General features: G+C 45.5%; 1 long non-coding RNA gene across 1 annotated transcript; it reads left to right on the top strand.

The window, feature by feature from the left end:
- Positions 1–373: 373 nt before the first annotated feature.
- LOC107184225 lies at positions 374–5,810 on the top strand. Its single transcript, XR_001515049.1, has 2 exons — positions 374–2,436; positions 5,456–5,810. It is a non-coding gene; the product is annotated as an uncharacterized LOC107184225 (long non-coding RNA).
- The last annotated feature ends 274 nt before the right edge of the window (positions 5,811–6,084 follow it).

Below are 6,084 nucleotides of genomic sequence, written 5' to 3'. Positions count from 1 at the left end.
CCAGTTTAGGTCTGATCCCTGTGGGGGGACATTGCCTGAGGGACTGTATATTTGAAATAAGTCAGATATATATATATATATGCCTATTTTCCATTGTAAGCCACCCTAAACAGGTACCATGTCAATGGTCTCCTCCTAGCATACGGGAAAGTATCATCAAATGCTCGTGATGGGTGTGGCCCTGAGATGCACTAGGGAAACTCTTATACAGTGAATGTTGGTGGTATGTGTTGCCAAAGGATTGATGTGATGGGAGTGTTCCTGGATTTCTGGCCAGGACCCAGTCTGACCAAAGGGCTCCCTTGGTCTCTGAGCCCCAAATGGGGTCTTAGATGAAGAGACCTGGGTGACAGGGCAGAGCACAGAGCTTTCAAGCAATCAGAATCTTCCCTATCCATTTTCACTCCCTCTGTTTTCTTTCCAGTTGTCTTAACAGTAAATGCTCTTGTTGCTAGGGACGTGGTCTTTAATTAATGGTCTACACTCTACACTGAGCCAGATCCAGGGTCTTTCTCTAGAAGCTGATGGAGAGGAGATATACTCTTTGGTTCTTGGTCACCTCACCAGGCAACTGAATAGCCTCTAGGGGCTGGGGCTTTTAGCTTTCCTCCATCATCAATTTCTACTTCTCTTCTCTGCTTTTTCTGACTTCCCTCCTTTCTTCCTTCTCCCTCCTCTTTTCCTTTTCTCCAAATCTATTCATTGTCCCATTGCTCTGCCATAAAACTGCCTAATATAGACTCTTTCTGTTTATTTGCTACCTTTTTCTTTGAAATAACAAAACATGCTTTCCAACCCTAAAAACAGACTTCAGAAATTGAAATAATGCTCTGAATAGATGTAAAGTTCACAAATGCCCTTCTTTTATCTAGAGGAGGGAACAGGGTGTCAAGCTGCAGGTATAAGCTTTTGGGTGTGATGTATGTCAATGGCAGCTACCAGTCAACAGAAAATTACATGCAGAGAAGTGTTGGCGTGGCAGGAACACCATGTGGAGAAGCTGGGGTGGCAAACATGCAAAATAAGAGATTCAAAAAAGGTGAGTAATGTTCAGAAACCAAATAAAAAGACCAGCGTGATCCCGATGACACACCAATAATACAAAAACTCACCAGAAATTCCTGGATGGTATTAGCTAAAATAATCTGTTGCAGTGACATTGTTCACCTACAGTTCGGGCTGAGATAAAAGCCATTCCTTCCATTTGGTTCATTCTGCCAGAGGGAACTAGGTTCATTAAGTTCCTGGAACTTGGGCTGCTAGGAATTTACAAGGACACCTTTGAATGTGTCAAAGGAGGATTGAAAGGTGACTGCTGGAACTTCAGCCCCCAGCGACCCCCAGTGCAGAAGGAAGAGGAGTTGGAGGTGGGAGGGGTGTGATTCTTGTTCAAACTATAAAGACCCCCCAGTCTGATCATGATTTCCTAAACATGCATTTCCAAAGTCTATATTCGCAGTTAAGTTGATATTGGGGTGAAAACTAGTTTTGGAGTCACTGTAACAAACTGAATTTTAACTGCCGCCTGTTATCTCTACAGGAGAGTGATATCCGATGTTCAAAATAATGATCCTGAACACTACAAAGTCACGAGGAGTCCTTTAAACCACCCCGAATTAAATCAAGTGCAATGTTCTTCTATTGTTAAGCACAGTGCAGCCCATTTCTTTGAGAGCCGGGAATCTCAACCTGCCTGGTTACCTCCGGGTGCCAAGCCATCTTGAACCTCGCTACTCAGTCAATGCGTGGCCATCCGCTCATTGCTATGGTCAGAAGCCTGGGGGTTGCACATGATGCCTCCCTTTCCCTCAGAACCACGCTCCAAACATATCAACAACTCCCTGCTTCACTTCACCTATTCCCACCACTCTAGGCTAGACAGCTGTCATATCTCACCTGCCTACACAGCAGTCTCTGGGACAGTCTCCTACCTCCCTCTTGCCTGCTTCCAGTCTGTTCCCCACAGAGCAGGGGAGAAAACCTTTAAGATGATCATTCAGATCAGAAGACTGTCTTGTTTGAAACCCTTCTGTGGCTTCCCTTCACGTACAGAAGGAGATCAAATCCCAGATCACGGTCTTCAGGGCCCTGCCCCAGATCACCTTGCATCCGGTCAGCCCAACTCCCTCTAGCTTAGACATAGGCCCTCTGTACGCAGAGCTGTGCCCCTGTCAGGGTTTCTGCATTTGCTGTTCCCTTGGCCCAAGATCCTCTTCCCATGACTAGGATTCTGCTTAGATGTCACCTCCGCAGAAGTCACCTAGTGCGGAACACCCCCTTGGAGTTCTATCAGGGCTCCCTAATGTCGTTTGCTGAGGACCCCACTGCAGCCTGAGCTCTCCTGTGAACAGGATGCCTCTGGATCACTCACGATTGAATAGCGTGCCTGGCACCATGCCTGGCACCATGCCTGGCATGTCACAGGTGCCTGAAAAGGTATGTCCATTGAATAAGCAAAACACAACTGCTTGTGAAGTGGAGGAGCCCAAGAGAGACGAGGGCTTGTTATACTGGTTTTCATGCATATGTAGGTAGTTCAGCCCTTGAAGGTTGTCATGTGCTTAGGGAGGTGGGACAACAAACAGACAGACATTGAGCAGCTACATCATGGAGAGGTGCCTGGTGATCATCACTGCAGGGAGGAGAAAAGACACCAAGATTCCCTGCCACCCCCCCACTGAACCTCAAGCAAGGAGCATGACTGGAGACAAGTGGTAAAGCAATGCAGTGAGAGCTGGCAGGATGGCTGTGACAGCCTCAGAGCACCTGCCATACAGGAGGTGAGGGTTCAGTGTTAGTTGGATCTGAAGTAACAACACCAGCTTGGGGGTAAACCTGAGGGTTAGGGTGGTTTTCCTCTTTCTTCCTTTGAGTCACGACACTTGATAAGTGAAGGGGCCAAAGCAGTCCGCTCACCACCTGGCCGGTCTCGCTCAGACCAGGCCTTTCCCCCGCTGTTGGCCACAGATTCACACAGAGGTTATGAGTCGTGCCTTCCAGAACGAATGCCATCAATACTCACTGCCCAAACAGCTGGCCATGGAGGCTGATGTTTGTCATTTAGAGATTTTAAGATTGCCATTTAAAAAGCGTACACACAGTACACAATACATACTGAATAAGGTGAGAGCTAAAAGCAACAATCCTAATCGTCTGACTCTTACTCAGGTATACATAACTCTATTGGATTCTCAGAAGTATTACAACCAAAGAAAGGGTTATATTGAATGAATTAAACATCTTTAGGCACCAACTACAGGCAGGAGATTATCATCTGAGGTCCTCCACGACTAAGCAATTGCTACACAAACCCACTCAGTTCACCAAACATGTTCAGACACAGATTCTGGTCATCGAAAAAGCCTTTTATCTCAAAAGCCACAGCAGAAGTGTATTTTCTAAACTACCAGCTACACTAAATCCCATGTCCACACACAATAGAGAATTGTGATGCTCTCCTGTATTCAGCGCCCTCGTACGTATGCCAAGGATTGATTGTCTCTGTGAACCAGCACGAGGTTTGCCCTGTGAGCGGGAAAACACCCCTGCCAATTTAAATGCTTAATCATCACCTGAGGAAGTGTCCCATGCAAGTCAGATGTTTGGTGAGCAGCACTGTCTTCTCGCTGCCCATGCTGTGGTTGTAGATGACAATGACGCTAGCGTATCTCGATACTCTCAAGATGACTGTGCCTTCCTGATGCTTAGTCCGTGTGCTTCGTGGTATTACTCACCATGTACATCTGTCTCTTTCAACAGATTACAAGCATATCAGGTGCACAGCCCAAGTCTAGCAAAGAAGTTTATACACAGCAAATGCTCAATGCATTTCCACTTAAGGATGAAAATGCATCTGTAACCCTACATCATCCAGTATACACATGCCTAATGGTGATTGATAGTGTTTCTTGTGTTATAAATAAAGCTGATCTCCTGCATGTACGTGTGGATGAATGGATGAAGCGTCAGGAAGATATCACTGTTTGTTTTTTTAATATATTTTATTGATTTTTTACAGAGAGGAAGGGAGAGAGAGAGTTAGAAACATCGATGAGAGAGAGACATCGATCAGCTGCCTCCTGCACATCTCCTACTGGGGATGTGCCCGCAACCCAGGTACATGCCCTTGACTGGAATCGAACCTGGGACCTTTCAGTCTGCAGGCCGACGCTCTATCCACTGAGCCAAACCGGTTTCGGCGATATCACTGTTTTTATATGTAAAACAAAGAGAATTGTGCTCAGTTACAATGCCTTAGTCTGGGGTATTGCACGGAATATGTCTGTAGAATCACATCCGTTGTCCAGTATGTTACTTGTTATATCCAAGGATCCTTCTGCATAGCTCTTCAGATGCACAAACCATTTGCATGAACACACACACACAGAGTGGGAGTAAAACAGTGCTGCTAACAGACTGGCCCAGGGCCACACAGCAAGAGATGCTGGTAGACTTGCCTTTGCTTTGAAACCAAGAGGGTGTGGGAAGGGCGGTGGTGACCCAGAGAAGGACATTTTCTGGCAGTTAGTGAGTGACCGGAGGAGTTTAAAAACCTGGAGGGAACTCAAAGGCCCTTAAGAGGGGAAAAAAATAAATGAAAATGTCCAGCTGCTCATTAATCACCAGGAGCTGTCTGACCTGGGGGGTGGGGTCCACATTATTGCTATTATAAACTATACAAACGTAAAGAAGAAAGTAATTACCTCCTTCATACACTGAAAAGTTAAATGTGGAACTGCTTGTTGCCATGGCCACACCGGACTGTTTACAGCGTAGGGCTTCTCCTGGCCAGGCAGGGCCAATTCAGTAGTTGGGGGGAACCCAGCACTTCTCCTTTAATGACATTCATTAGGGTTCCTTTCTTTTAGTAGGTCCTTTCTTTGAAAATAAAAGCCAATTGATTATGCACATACCTTCACAAAGAAGGATACTACAGGAAAGAGAAGGGTGAGACTGTGAGTCAGTAGCCCGTGATTATCGAGGTGACATCAGCTCAACTTCCTTAGCTGGGAGTGAAGGTGTCGCCAGGCCCAGAGGTCAACAAAATGATTCCACAGATTACTCTTGATTCTTGAAACCCATGATCTGTTAATGATTTCATCACTGAACCTATCCTCAGGATTCTGCTGAGATGCAGGCACGGGTTGGTAGGTGTCTGTGGACAAACACAGAGGAAACAATGCAAAGCCTAATTTAACAGGGATAGACAAGCCCAATGACTCATCAAAATCTTTAAAAATTAGGTTGAAATGAACTGGTGTGATGTGAAGACAATGATGACATCTCCATGACTAATGAAATTGTAACTTCATCTCGGGGTGGAGTGGGGAGGGGAGGCTCACGCCCACTGGCCAAAGGTTGGGGGACTTCATCACCCAGACAACCACTCTTCCGTTTAAGAAACAATCCTTTTCTCCGTTTTTCTTGAACGTCCTGGTAACTTTTTGTTTTGCAGGAATAACAAGGTATGCCCTTAAGAGGAGCGCTGCAGCCTTGGTTTGGGGGTGATGAAAGGACCATAACCACATATGCATTCTAGGATGCCATGTCAAAAAGGAAGAAAAACGAAGGCTCCTTCCCCGTACTGTGCTGAGCACTCGTCAGGTTGTTGGACCAGTTAGTTATATGGGCAGATAGGAATCCACCCACCGCTGACTCCAGTCTGCCCATGGGTCTCACCCACAAACTGACCAGCACCTCTGCGAGGAAGAAAGGGAAGACTTGCAAAGTAAGGATTCAGAAACTTTTGTAACAATATCAAAACATAATGCCATGTCTGTTGAATCTCATAATAAAAAAATTGGCTGGTATTTCGTTGGTTATTTTTATTTCATTTTTAAAGTAATTTATCTTTCTTACGTTTGACAAAACTATCATTCCATGAATGGCTGGAAGTTTAAATGAAATATCAGTCCTTCACTGTGGGGTTGGTGGTCTCAGTCACACAGACAGGACCCACAAGTGCCTCCTTAAGATGGGACGACAGCACTGCCTAGTGAAGACTTACCCTCCCAGAGGGATTGATTTGATGGCTTACTTTTTAAGCTATTTTTTTTGAAACCATCTCTAGGCATTAGCTTTTCT

The sequence above is a fragment of the Myotis davidii genome, unplaced genomic scaffold (genome assembly GCF_000327345.1).
Source record: "Myotis davidii unplaced genomic scaffold, ASM32734v1 scaffold242, whole genome shotgun sequence".
Lineage (NCBI taxonomy): Eukaryota > Metazoa > Chordata > Mammalia > Chiroptera > Vespertilionidae > Myotis > Myotis davidii.
The sequence above is the reverse complement of the archived record's forward strand: the minus strand, read 5'-3'. Positions and strand labels throughout refer to the sequence as shown.